This window comes from Protopterus annectens, chromosome 3.part0 (genome assembly GCF_019279795.1).
Source record: "Protopterus annectens isolate FY-2018-M chromosome 3.part0, PAN1.0, whole genome shotgun sequence".
NCBI classification, from domain to species: Eukaryota; Metazoa; Chordata; order Ceratodontiformes; family Protopteridae; genus Protopterus; species Protopterus annectens.
Window position 1 is genome coordinate 861,319,936 of NC_056731.1, and position 15,106 is coordinate 861,335,041.

General features: G+C 38.4%; 1 long non-coding RNA gene across 1 annotated transcript in view; it reads left to right on the forward strand.

Annotated features, from left to right (window-relative positions):
* Positions 1–13,745, forward strand: part of LOC122796598 — a 358,936-nt gene extending 345,191 nt beyond the window's left edge. The window contains exon 3 of the long non-coding RNA XR_006363996.1: positions 12,080–13,745. This is a non-coding gene — a long non-coding RNA (uncharacterized LOC122796598). The remainder of the gene's footprint in view (positions 1–12,079) is intronic.
* Positions 13,746–15,106: the final 1,361 nt, after the last annotated feature.

The following is a 15,106-nucleotide window of genomic DNA, read 5'->3' on the forward strand; positions in this document are numbered from 1 at the left end:
CTCTTGTACTTCTAATAGAAAAGGGCTATCAATAAAAAAAACTGTAAGTATGTTTTCTATCAGAACCCAAATGAAGTTGAAACACGCTTTGACGTCATTGCTCCATGGGCTGTTATTTCATAAAACACAGTTAAAATCACCCACTAGCACTACTAGAAAAGAACCACTCAAATTAACAGCCAAAGATTTGAACAAAAGATTTGCATTAGCATTAGCATATAAAAACAAGTAAATGAAAAACTTAAGTATGTATAATACAGTCAACTAAAACTGTGCAACCAGTAGAAATAACTATAACTTTCAAAAAAATAACTCTTGAGGAAGCCGATGCAGCAATACTCGAACAAGTATCCAAACCCATACTATAAAAAAATTTCCCAACTCCAACACAGACCTGCTTGCCCCCACTGATCTATTGTCACTTGTCAAACATCCAACAGAGTGGTAGTACCTGCCCTAACAGATTTACACCAGTCAAAAATCATCAAATGCTATATTTCTTTAACACCACTATTAAAAGTTGAAGAAAAAAAATGTGCAGTTCAACCTTTACCCTTTCTTTTTGACCAGTTTCTTTTTATGCATCTTAACCTGCCTAATAGTAAGTACCTCCCCCTTTTTCTTATTATCAGCTGAACGTGCACCCACCTGCATATCTTTCTTTGCATCAGTATCAGCAGTACATTCTTATTCTCCTTCTTCATCCTCACTTTTATCACTCTTGAAAACTGATTCCACAGAGGAAAAGGAATCCTAATAGACTAGGCTAACACCAAAGAATCCATAATTTCTATGGGAATGGTATTCTTGGCTTGGGGGAAAAAAAAGATATTTTCAGAAGGACCTATTTCTGACACTTAACTCATTAACACATATGTGGTGTGGAATGTCACACTTCTTACAGCCTACACACATCCTTGCATTCCAGAGCATGTTCTGAAAAATCAACTTAAAAAGGATAAGATAATAAAGGCATTTTTATTGTGGAACATCCTAGATTAACAATATTAGTGTTGTTTTGTTAATAACTGCTTGCCCTTTCTAATCCAGCCTATTATAAGATGATAAGTCACTTAGTTAAAGAAGTTCTGGAAGCCATAAGCAGCTATGAGTGTTAACCAGAAGTATACAAAAAGGCACTACAGGCTTGTATAAGTTGACCCAATTAGGTCCCTTCAGGAACATGTGTAACAGCAAACAACTTCCCCTTTGTCATCAGTAGAAACTAGGCTTCCATCTGCAGCTTATTGGAAACATTTACCAAGGAGCCCACCTGCACTACAAGTGAATCCTCCCAAACAACCTCCACCAGTTTGTCATTCTCCTGCATCCCAGGACTGTCTCCTGAATATATTTGTACAGCAGTTTCCACTAGCTACAACAGAATCAGTCCCCTCCTCCTGCTGGGCTGTCAAACCCAGAATGACCTTTTGCAGAGCATTTTGAACAAATTAAAACATAGATTTTAACATTATGGTCAAACTGACAAGCATGACTGATTGTATGAGACTACAAGAGGAAGTGTGAAGTTGCAACAACTGCAGAGAATTGAGAGTCATCAATGGAGCAGAAAAAAAATAGGAGAAAAGAACTGAGGAAGGAGGAAGGCAGCAAATCGGCAATCATTCCAGTATGGTTTCATCCTAGGTAACTAGTTTAGTGGGACGCTGTTACAATTTCTGCCTCTCAAACTCTGTATTGAATAGTAGGAAAACATATGTATATAGGTGCTGGGTTTTTAAAGGATGCTTCAACAGTACAGTGAGATACCTATTTCTTTACAAAAGTGGCTTGAACATTCCCTTAAAATCAGAACATAGCATACATTTTTTCCCCTGTAAATGTTGCTTGCTTCTAAACACCAAAGAAGTCTCATGAAATGAGGATATAGATTTGTATTTTGTTATAGGTTTTGTTACTTTTGTTGAAAAAGTGAAGATACTTTTTAAATATTGGCCAGTACTATAGTCAGACCCCAGCATGAGACAGATTTGCCGATGACGCCAAAGATGTTTTGCAAAACAGCAGGTATATTAGTTTCCTGTGGAATGAGAAAAAAAATAAAGTTAGTGAGTACTATAGGGATGTTTCATTGTCAAGGATGTCGCAGTACTATTTTTTCTATGCAACTAAAGGAATGGTTCATTAATAGAAAATTGTTCACATCTGAGTAGTGCTACAACTGTAAAACAGTTGGAATAATGTATAGATTGATATGCTCCTGTGAGCTCAAAACAGTATGCGAGCAAACATTATGACACCTGTATTCACGCATTTATGAATTTTTAGAATATTTGAAGGGGAAATTTGGATTGATCAACCCACTGGATGGTAACAAAGCACTTCACTGTTTTGAATGTCACCACAGTGATTATGAAAACTTGAAATTTGCAATCACTTATCACTGAAGCTCAATATTAGTACAGTTAAAGGTTTTACAGCAAAACAGGTGAGGTTTATGTTAAACTATGTTCCACTGAACTCAAGTGATGGAAGTAGTGAGCTGTCACTGGAATTATTTATTTAGCTGTTTCCTTTGGGTGCTGCTGAGCACTTGGGTGAGAACTTAGCAGTCAGTGTCAATCCTGAGTAAACACAATCCATGAAAAGCAATTTATCCTGCTGCACTTCTGTTCCATCTTTTTTGTGACAGCTCTCTAGAAAAAAAAAGTTTAAAATAATTAAAGGGAAAAAAACCACAATAAATGTGTTGTCCATCATAAAGGTACTGTAGTGGCTGTGTAGTAAAGTCTTTGTATCTAGAGACTCTGGAATAGACTGCCCATACATGTCAAGCAGAGTGCCTCTTTGGCCCTCTTCAAAAGGAACCTTGATGACTGGATGGGAGATGGGAAATTCACCCCGGGATCACGTCAGTTTTAAAATTAAGAAGGGCTAAGTTATAACATTCAGCAAGAAATTAATAATATTATTATCCATATCAGTTTATTTATTATTCATTCTTTGTACAGAGAATTATAATTAACGCAGTACTATTTGATTATTATTATTTTTATTATTTTTATTGTTTATTGTTGCATTTTATTGTATTTCATATGTTTTTTGTACACTAACAGCGGCACAACAGTTAATAATTATGAAAGTGGTTTTATGAAACAACACACACAACATTATTCATTATTTATTTATTTATTCACATATATTATGTGATTTTTAAATGATATTTATGAAAATGTATTTATTGGGATTTTATACAACCTTGTGCTGCTTAGTATTGTACTTTTAAACTAGCCATCAATTAACTAAATTTGATTCAGTTTAATTAATGAATCACATGATCTCTATGCACCCATTTAAATAAGACCATTCTGTCATATACTGTTATCTTGATAAAGCTCAGTATTGCACTGAGCGAAAGCGCTTGAGAAGGATTTGGAGAAATTTTTTTGTTCTGTGTTTAAATAAACGTCTTTTGGAGACTACCTCTGGCTTTTCACTGCCTTGGATCGTATTCCTTATCTGGTTTTGGTTCTGAGCTTTTCGTTTTTTTGCGTTCCTGTTTTTAAAACAAGAAGGATGCTTCATGCTCAAACGATGTATAAAAATCAGTGCATACCAAGATTATGTATTCCCTGTTCTGAAGGAGGTATGGGCCTCCTCGTAACTGACTACATGTATTGCAGTCGTGGGGTTGCATGCATATCTACTGATCTCACAAGACCCAAACAATAGTGAAAGTTTTGAAACATGAGGAGAATAAATCTAAGATGACTTTCCTACTTCGTTTAGCAAAAGCATGTCAGTCCAAGTGGGAATGAAAATCAAACCAGAAGTAGATAAAATCAGGCAGTAACTGAATGTGCCAAAAAGAAAAGAAAGAATATAAGGTGAACATCAGATGAAAAGGCAAGAAATGTGGAAAATCCATAAATATAGTTGCAAGTATAGAAAACTCTCTTGGAACAACCTTATGTTGATCAGGATCGAACTCAGGAATGGTTAAGGAGAGGTGAATTTAAAAGGTGAAAAGTTAATATTGGTGGCCCAAGATAGTGGACTACATACAAATTGGTTTACAAACACCATTGCACATGTGGTAGAAACTGACAAATATAGGTTTTATAAAACAGAATTGGAAACAGCCGCACATCTTGTTGCTGGTTGTGATATACTAATGGCAGAAGGACTGTATACTGAAAGGAATTATAATGTGGCAAGACTGTACAAACATTATAATATTGAAATAGCTGAAAAACACTGGAAACATGAGCCACAATGCATCATAAAAAATGATGAAGTTTATATCACATAGGATCATCCATTACCAACAGTTCAAAAACTAGATGTGAGAAAACCAGATATAACAGTCCATGAAAAGAAGACAAAAGTAGCACTGATCATTGAAATTGCTGCACCCAGTGACTACAGTGTCTTACGTACAGAGAGATACAAAGTCATACATACCAGGATTTGCAGACAGAAACAAAGGTAATGTGGAAGAAAGATACCCAGACAGTTCCAGCAGTAGGAAGAGCAGCAGGTCTTATAAAAAAGAATTTACAATCATACTTGGCTATGTTACTGATACATGTAACTCTGTATGGATTGCAGAAGGACTTATTACTGGGCACGTTGCAGGTGCTGCAAAGAGCACTTCTGGCTAACATCAAAGACTGAAACAGTACTGATTTCATGAGCTTTAATCATAGTTTGACTTAGGAACGGGGTCCATTAATGTCATGGGGAAAGAAAAAAACACCTAAACAGGCATGTCCAAGGATCAGCTTCCGGTAATTTCTCCTGTCCACCTAGTGAATCTGGGCATAGTGGGGCAATGCGGCAACTGCCTCATGTACACAGACAATCCTTTCCTCCTACCACCCAACACTACAGCCTGGGAGAGATGCACTTACATAGCCAAACTGGAAGCAAAGCTCTCTCAGGCCAAGATTGTGCTAGACAGTCAAGAGGAGAAGGTTAACACCTGCACTACACCTCAAGCAACTCATAGCCCTTCAAAACCCACACCAGCAACACCCACACATAGCAACACTAAACCCACATATGCGGAGGCCCTTAACATTAACCTGCCCAAGCAACAAGGACCTCTGAAGCTGAAACGCAAACAAACACCAGTCACAAACAAAGTGACACATAGCTCACAACACCAGTGTGCCACCCAACAACAGCCCCTAAGGTAAGACAATGTACCCAACACTTTAGTTATAGGTGACTCTACAGTCAGGCACACTGATGTCCCACTTACCAGGCTGAACAAGGAGAAAATTACAGTCAGCTGCCTGTCGGGTGCCAGGATCCGCCACATAATGCATGCACTCAAGTCACTCCACAACAAGTCCAAATACGACTCTGTCATTGTCCATGCTGGAGTGAATGACTTGAGACGTACCTCCCTGGACTACATGAAAAGAGACATGGAAGAGCTCTTGTAACCTAGGCAGGTATGACCCTAGCCCTGAGTAGCATCCTACCTTCGCCCAGAATTATACCGCAGTATAAGGTCAAAATGATTGACTTCAACAATTGGCTAAGCTTCTGGTGTCATTCAAAGGGGATCCAGTATCTGTCTGCCTGGGAAGACATGATCGACAAACCATGATGCTTTGCCAGAGATGGTCTGCACCTGTCAACCCTGGGATTCAGGTTACTGGCTAAAGCTCTTGCCACCCCCTATAGTGCCTTTTTTAGGCAAGGTTCAAAGGATAAAACCAGCACTGTAACAGATATAAGCATGCAAAATCTGAAGGTAATGCTACTCAATGCTAGAAGTCTAAACATCAAGATGCACTCTCTCGAGGCACTCCTAAAAATGGAGAACATCGATATCTATGCAGTAACTGAGACCTGGTTCAAGGCTCCAGAGAACACCCCTGTAATACCAGGCTACAACTCTTACCACACTTTTCGGCCACAAAACCAAGACCAAAACACTAAAGGTGGAGGAGTGTCCATATTCACCGGGGATATTCACACCTCCAGGCTAGTTGCCCAACACAATGCATCTGAAATTCTCCAGGTGCAACTAACATTAGGTAAGACTGCAATCCAAATTGTAGCTTGCTACAGATCCCCCACCATGCCCCAAGATTCTCACTACACCTTTCTAAACATGCTGGAAAATATTAAGATACAACCAAACACCCTAATACTGGGTGATTTCAACTACCCTGCCATTAACTGGGAAAACTACTCGGGTACCAACTCCTTTTCCCAACGGTTCTTGGAATTCATAAATTCCAATACCCTGGATCAACTAATCCATTGTCCCACCAGGGGCTCCAATATCCTAGACCTGGTCATTACCAACATGGGAGATAGATGCTCCACACCAGTGGTCACCTCCTCATTGGACAGGTCTGACCATAAGCAAATCACCCTTGACATCCACATCCCACCCCCAGTAAGGAAACCTCCTTAAAAAACTTCTCCAAAGCCAACTTCATGCTACTGAAGTCAGAAGTGACAAACTTCACGACACCCATGCAAACAGGATCTGAAAGTTCAACTGCAGAATCCTACACTAAGGCACTGTACGAGCACATCCACTCGTGCATGAATCATGCCATCCCAAATAGAACCAAGGTGCTCTTCTCCAAAAAAAGGAAGCCAATCTGGTGGTCCCCTGCTATAAACAAACTATACAACAGAAGGAAGAAACTATTGCAGAAAAGAGTAAAATCCCAGGATGCAAAAAACTCCCTCACCAACCTCAGTAAGAAGCTGAGATCCCTCATAAAATCCTCAAAAGCTAGTTACAAAAATAAAATTGCCAAAGATTCCAAAGACAACCACAAGGCATTCTATACTTATGTCAAGAATCTAAATGGCAATGCTCAGATCTGCTCTGAGCTACAACAGAATGACATTAAATGTACTGATCCCAAGGATATTGCTAATATCCTGGCAGATTGATTTAGTGCCAACTTCACCCCCCCCCTCTCAATGCCTAAAGGGCCCATCTCAATACCAAAAGACACTGGCAACCTTCAAACACTGGACCCCACCCAGTTTGGGTTTGTGAAGGGCCGATCTTGTCTCATGAATCTGATTGACTTCTTTGAATCAGTCTCCAGAGCTGTGGACGAGGGTAAGGCAGTCCACACAGCCTGTCTGGACCTCGCCAAGGCCTTCAACACTACCCCCCAATCTGGAATCATAGATAAACTTACTATGCTGGGCATAAATCCCTACATCACTCGATGGGTTGCCAACTGGCTTACTGACAGAACCCAAACTGTAAAAGCAGCCAACTCCAAATCCAGCTCCTGACAAGTGACAAGTGGAGTACCTCAGGGTTCAGTCCTGGGACCACTCTTGTTTGGCATCTACTTCTCTGAAGTACAGGCCAACACTAAGGGACTCTGGCTAACAAAGTTCGCAGATGACTGCAAACTGGGAGCCGTTATTGAATTCCCAAATGATGTGGATATTCTACAAAAGGGCCTTATAGAAAGAGATGCCTGGTGCCAGAGCCATGGGCTCAAGCTTAATGCCAAGAAATGTATAGTTATCCCCTTTGGAAAAAAAAACATGTACCCATGAATTACCACATAGGTGGTAGTACACTAAACATCGAAAGTGTGATGAGAGACTTAGGGACACAGGTGGACAATGGTCTCACTTTCGATAACCATATCGCCACAACAGTCTGGAAATCCTTCTATGTGGCACACCTCATCATTAAGGGCTTTTCATCCAGAAAAAAGGAGGTCATTGTCCCACTGTACTCATCCCTCATTAGACCCATTATAGAGTATAATGCTCCATTTGGTTATGTACCTCACAAGATATCTGCAACAGCTGGAAAGGCCACAGAAATACCTCACTGAAAGAATCACAGGCCTAAAGCAGATGCAATATGCTTACCGTCTAAAAAAAACTCCAGCTATACTCTGTGGCATATCGTCTACTCAGAGGCAATCTCTGCTTAACATACAAGGCCATGTCAAACCCTGAGCTGTTGGACATGCTCCACTTAAAGAAATCCCAATCCCTCAGAGCCACACACTCCAGGGATCTAAACCTTGTCATCACAATGAACAAAACATGCTGGAGGGATAGGTTCCTGACCCAGAGACTCCCCATACTCTGGAATAGACTGCCCATACATGTTAAGCAGAGCGCCTCATTGGCCCTCTTCAAAAAGAACCTTGATGATTGGATGGGAGATAGGAAATTCACCCCGTGGATCATGCCAGTCACCCTGCTAGACAGGGGTCCAGAGAAGTAAATATTGTGGGAAGAAATATCCAGGGAATTGTTATGGCTAGGCTTGTATAGGCCCTAGGGCCGAAAGCCTAGTACCAACCTATGAACCCTATGGTATTAGAAACTCAAAAGACTTGGAGAAATTAAAAAGGGTTCTGATGTACAGGACTTCAGTCTTATATGACCCACACTAGCTTTTATTCTGATTTGTTCCTGTTGAATATAACTTCCAGACAGTTTCAGTGACTTTTGAAGTTCCAGGTGTTTCTGAGTGGTAATGTATCCCAAAGTCCTGTTGAACATGAAAGCAATCATGCTATGGAATATGCACATTTTATACTAATCAGCTGTCCATATTTTTAGCTAGTTGTATCTACTTTTCAAGAGCCTTTGTCCACATTTTCAGTGTCTGCAGGTTGAGCGTTATGGCTCAAGGTCTCTGGTTAAAGTATTGTACTGCAGCCTCATATTCAGATTTGCAGCATTTATTGTTCACTGTAATGCCAAGGGATGTACATCTGAATTTAACAGTTTATGACTGCTGTCATGCAGAAGGGATCAACTTGCACAGGCTGAACAGTTTTGGCTCCATTTCCAGATTACATTCAGAAATGGAGCTAAGCTTGGGGTGGCTAGATTTGACAAGGATGAAAAGTTTGGTTTATTTTTCGTTGTGGGGAAGGGGGTGACAGATGCATGCAATGCATGATGGTTCTAGTTCCATTTAGTGAATACTTCCTAGGAGGAAGTTCAGCACCTTGTGCCAAAATAAATGGAAATCATACAAAAATGGACTCAGAAGCATCAAAGAAACAGGAAAACAATATATACATTTTTTTTGTGGAGAGCTTTACCTTCTTTGTAACATCCCCTAAATGTTATAATTGGATGTGAGCTCTCTGCATTATGGAGAATGGGACATTATTTGCCCTAGAGCAATTACTACCCTCATAAGAGAAATGCAATGCTTGCAATTACAAATTATCACAGTATCAAATTTCACACAGGATTCAGAAAACACAAGGCAGAGGACATGTTCCCAAAATAAACTGGGCACTGTATAAAACTTAAGTAAAAGGAAAGAACAGCACTTGTCTGGCAACACACATTAGTATTAAAATAGATTTGTCTGAATATTTCAGTGGTAACATCCAGTAAATACTCAGATTCAACCTATGAAGCACTTGGTTAACAAAACTTCCACTACATTATATGTATTGTTATGTATTGCCCCAAGTTATAACATCCACGTAAAACAAAAAAAGGCCAGGGAGCTTATCAGGTGTGACTACATTAAAGTAATGAGGACCAGGGCAGGACAACTTGGAGTGGTTTGCTGGCCATTCTGCATATGCAGCGAGTACCTGTTGCAGACTACACACTCTGGCCCAAGTATAACTTAGGATACATTTTTGGCAGGTTACAGGAGTAAGGCTTTGACTGCTTCTAATTTTATATCTGATACATAATGAGTAACTGAATAGCCTTAGTCCTCTGTGAAGCTGGAAGATTCTATCAGGGAATTGTCATAGTAAGACTGGGATAAGAAGTGGTACACAGATAAGGGTTCAACCAGTACTAGGGAGTTATGAAGGTCTCCAAGAGCTAGATGGTGAGCACTACTTACACCAAAGATACTTAACCTTGTCCTCACCAATAGGCCTAGGGATTAGGAACCATTCTGTCTGATTGTTGCCTCCAAGAAATCAGGGCTACTTTCCATGCTGCCCAGAGTTGTGGCTGTTGTAAACTCTGCCTTGTCTCCATATTCAGGGGTATTATAGTTATTATCTCTTTTCTAGAATGCAGGATCAAGTAAACACTGTATTAGGATGGTGAAAAAAATGTTGCAGCCTGATGCAGCAACCTTAGTTATAAAGACACTGGTCTGTATGGAGTAAGTAACAGGTAAGAGCTTCCAATAGAGAGCAGCAGAGTACATTAACATTGGCTGAGGTGGTGGCTAGAGAACGAAAAACATGCAGAACAGACTTTGGGTAGGGATTGTTGCATGAGTTAGTGTAGTAGAACCTTGATTGTGAGATAAGTTGTCCATGGCTTAACAGCAAGTATCCTACCTGTCTTGGTCTACGTCATCTTCAGACAGCATTCTCATCTGTCAACTGGGTGTTCTTCAGCTTAGCAAAGCACTGCTGCCTTGACTGATAGGTAGCATTATGGAAAGTAGGGAGCAAAATAAAGGGGGGTATCTGTCAGTCCCAGCAATTTCTTTAAGGAAGTAACGGGCTAATGCAAGATGGTGCAGACATCCAAACTCCAGAAAAACAGCCCTGTGGTTCAGGGTACTACAAAGTTCTCTTGTTTTTTTGACTGTGTAGAAGATACATTGTGGATTAAAATGCCATGCATTCTTAATATTTACATGTATGGAGTCCTAAATAAAATCAGTAAAGTTAAGGATCACAGTCCTCAGGATAAAAGGTGTGATGTTCATGTCTGCCAGTATAACTTAAAAGTAGTCCTAATGTCTGAAAATTACAGCAAATAAATTAGTGTCATAAAGGAAGACATTAACATTCATGAATTTTATATAGATGTATTAACACACAGAACAAAAAATGCTTTGTAGAGAAAGATTTGACAGATATAAAAATATAAACAAACAAACAAAAAAGAAAAATGATTCAGTGTTGAAAATGTATTTACTTTTACCTCATAAAAATTGCTGTCTTAAAAAATAGAAATGATGCATTTTAGTGGGTATCTAAAAACAAACCATTCCTTTTGGGATTCATACGTAAAAGATCCGCTTTTGTATTACTTGTACCATTGCAGTTAGTGTTGCATGCCAGGCAGTTTATAAAGTATATCTGAATTAAAATCTGTATCATTGTAGACTGAAGACTATGTTTTGACATGTTAGACCGTTAGATCAACATTGCTTTTAGCATAATGCATGATATTTTACTGAAGGGAACTATACTGTCATTAGTTGTATCTACTGTTGCCATACCCAAGATGTATTATTTTGTGCCGGAATGTTGGACAGGTAGGTGCTACAAGACTGGTTTCAAATTGTGATTGAAGAAGCCAAATTTTTAAGATGGTAGACATTGTTTAAAAATTAGTTTTCAGCCTTTTACTCCCTGGGGTGACATATTGCTTCTTAAAATGCAGAAAACATCATGATTAACAGGACCCACTGATGTCTTGATTATTCAGTTCGCATTTCACTTTTCTTTTTTTTTTTTTTTTGCATTTTTACATCGTAGTGTCCCTTTGTAATTTTGGCCTACTTCCTCTTAAGATATGAGCAGGGGTCTTCATAATTTCATGAAATATAGCATTAAAAGTATAAATTTGTGTTTGTTTGTGTCTTTCGGCTTTTCCCGGTTAGGGGTCGCCACAGCGGAACTCCGGTCTGCTAATGATTGGTAGTGGATTTTTATGTACCGGGTTACCAGCCCTGACGCCCAACCTTCAATGAAGGCACGCCCCATTTACATATGCCTCCACACAGAAGACGCTCTAGCTGAGAATCGAATGGGACAACGTCTTGCTATGAGGCGACAACGCTACCACAGCACCACCACCGCAGTGTATAAATACATTTTTATATTATAAAGATAATTGTGCGATACATTTTTTTTTTGCTAATTTTCTTTACATGTAAAGAGTAGTAACCTGCTTTTTTCCTCATCCACCAAATACATGTAGCTTTTACTCTCTTCCCTAGTACATGTTTATTATGCAGTATATGGATTTCAAGTTGTACACAGTTTTGCAGATAGATTTTTTTGCTTACAGTTTGTATGCATATAAACTCATGCACACTTATTAGGAATAGTAGGTAACTTGCTGTCCTAAACGAGTATTTTCATCTAAAAACAGATCTACTTCATTATTATTTTTTTTTCTTACTTTTTAGAGCAAAGAGCTTGAAACAATACTGTGCCAGATTATTGGCTCTTGAGTCGTACCATAACAGACAAACTGGTGAATTACAAATGAACTTAGTAACTTCTAGCAGAGAGGCCTGAGTTTGATGCCTGCATCCTCCACATTCTGTTGTAAGTCTCTTAACCTCTCAAATATTTCTGTGGTACACATGAAAACACACCGTGCCATTGCTTGATAACTGTTGCTGTGGTTATTAATGATTAAAGGATACATTAGTGTTATGTTTCACAGTAATTCTTCTTATTTAAATTATACATTTTTAAGTTGAGAACATAATGCACCTGTCAGATCAGCCATTCATTTTAATACATATATGTATGGAGGAATTTGTTTTTTTCTTCAAATATTTTATTTCAAACAATCTGTCATTTTGTGCTAGGTAATGTCCCTTAAACAGAAATGAAGCTTATGTGGTATCCTATAAATTCTTTGATGTGCCAAGAGTTTTGTGTTTCTAGGTAATTTCTTTAGTCACTTAGCACACAAGAAGAGATTGTGAGAATTAAATGTAGGTTTGCACATTTTTTTATGAATGCTTTAGATTGTTGATTCATATATACTACCTGTCATGTCTAAATGCACATCAAAATATGTTGTTATATAATGAATAGTGTTTAACTGTTTTACTTTCACATATTATTTTTTTACCTTAGTACATTTAGATTGCAAGGTACACCATTATTAGAATTTAAAAAATTGACAACTAACAGTTCAGAACAGATGTGTCTTCTCCCACTCCCTACTCTGTACAGAAGCAAAAAATAATTACATTTTAACATAAGTGTATACTGATAAAAGTTATGTTCTGGCATGGTTCATTCCTAATTAGGCACTTGTAGAAAGGGCTGTTTGTAATGTGCATACATAAAGAGCAGCTGATATACTGCAGTATGCTTCTTGGGGAAACTATAACTATCCTTGGATGTAGTCCCTTGCCAAAATGTTGTCTCTGCTATTGTGTCTCACTACTTGAAATTAATGTAAGCGTACTTCATGTAAAAAAAAAAAAAAAAAACTTTGTATGTATATATTGTACTCATGTGGAACTACCAAGGGCAGTTTTAAAGAATCCCCCGTAAATAAGAAGGGATTGTTGAAATCCCATTTAACCAACTGTGACTAATTAAGGTCTGTTTGCTGGAGTATTATTGCATTGTTAGTATTATGTTCTATTTTGATTCCATTGCTGTGTGACTGTTATCCTATTTATTTAAGGTGGTGTGGAGAGTGGCTAGTCTTCTTGCCAAAAACAATGTTGAAGTTTTTTTATATATGTTTTTCAATATTTTATTTTATTGGATTAGTTTAGAGTGCATTCCACTAGCTGACATGAATCTTATATATTTAGTTGGCACTCATTGCATCACAAGATGTTTATCGTTAGGATTAGTGCTATAGAAATGCATATCTAATGGGAAATAGTTGAAGGTAAACATCAGGCTTTTGGCCTAATCTTTTTCAGCCATTGGGTGTCCATGGCTGTCTGCGGATGCATCTCATGATGGCCACTGGGAGGTGTCTGACTGCTGTAGAGAGTGCACATCTCACCTTACTTGGTTCTTCTTGTTTTTTGCCACTTGAGCAGCCAGTCAGGTTGCTTCACTATTTCATTGGGCACTTCTTAGGTCTCAGTCTTTAACACTGCATGTATAAGCTATCTTACTAAGACAGAAATATAATGTTTACAATTTTGTGCTCTTTCTAATGCTGTTAGAAAATTACAAACAAGTACTCTTATGGGTAGCAGATTCTGCAAGAATTTCATCTTCGGTGACTTTTTGTTTAGGAGAAAATCACAAGTGTGAGTGTTGTGAATCTTAATACAGAATTTAGTAATAAAAGTTCAGCTAGGAGAGATAAGAAATACATAAGCTTTTCAGAACACAGGAGATTAGCTGCTCTTACTCGTATTATTTTTCCTGTACTTAGCCAAAAAACAGTAATAAGGCAAAACATTTGTGTAAAGAAAAGTATTTTTGGAAAACAAGAAAACAAGAAACAAAGGGAATCTCCTTAAAAAATAACTAAATTGATGAAGCTTTCAAGTAGCATAATTTTGCTTATTATTTCTAGTAAATTTGTACATATGTATTTCCTTATTTTACTTGCACCGTAATATGTCAGATTTTATATTAGTCATATTTTGATTACATTGTTTTCATATTTTGTTAGCACCTGTGCTGCATGTGAAATTGGCTGTTTATAGCTAAGTACACTGCTACAGTCAAGAAAGTATAACTGTGTCAGCTACTAAGTAAAGTGTCAGTAAGTAAATCAGTACATAGATCATAGATCATGCATACAGGAATCCATCGATAGATAATAAAGGGCTTGTTTAGGTGAGTGAGAGAGTTAGGCCCATTCTCATCCTTTGGCAACTGAAGTAAAGTTGTTGGAATTCCACTCAACTTATCCTGTTCTCCTACCACTTTGTATTTATTTATTGACCGGATATGTGGGCTGGTCGGTAGATCCTTTCTGCCATGACTTGGGTGTAATACACAATTACAGCGTGAATATACATCTCATATAGTACATCACAGTCATTATGACCACGCATTCACAGACTTGCATTTCAAAGATAAACCAGAGCAGTAGCTAGCTATTCTGGTGCCCTGTGCCATTCCCTGATCTGACACCCCCTCAACCTTAAGGTGGGGAACAAAAAAAATGGTTCTCTCTTACTTGAATACCACAAAAATGCACTCGAGGACAAAACATTGTGGCAAACTGCATGCTATAAATGTAACAAGTGGCTTGCTATAGCTAAATTCCACTAACAAAGCACTTAAGGCCTGACCACATATGCGGTATAAGCATTAATTTCTGAATACAGGTACTACACTACTGATCGATCACATCCCCCAACGTCATGCTTCCAGGGTGACTGCCCCTTTGCCCCACCGTAGCTATGCCTCTGAGATGAACATTTCAGAGTATGTACATTTTAGGTTGACATTTTTTGTTTAACAGTAAGAAAATATACATTACATAG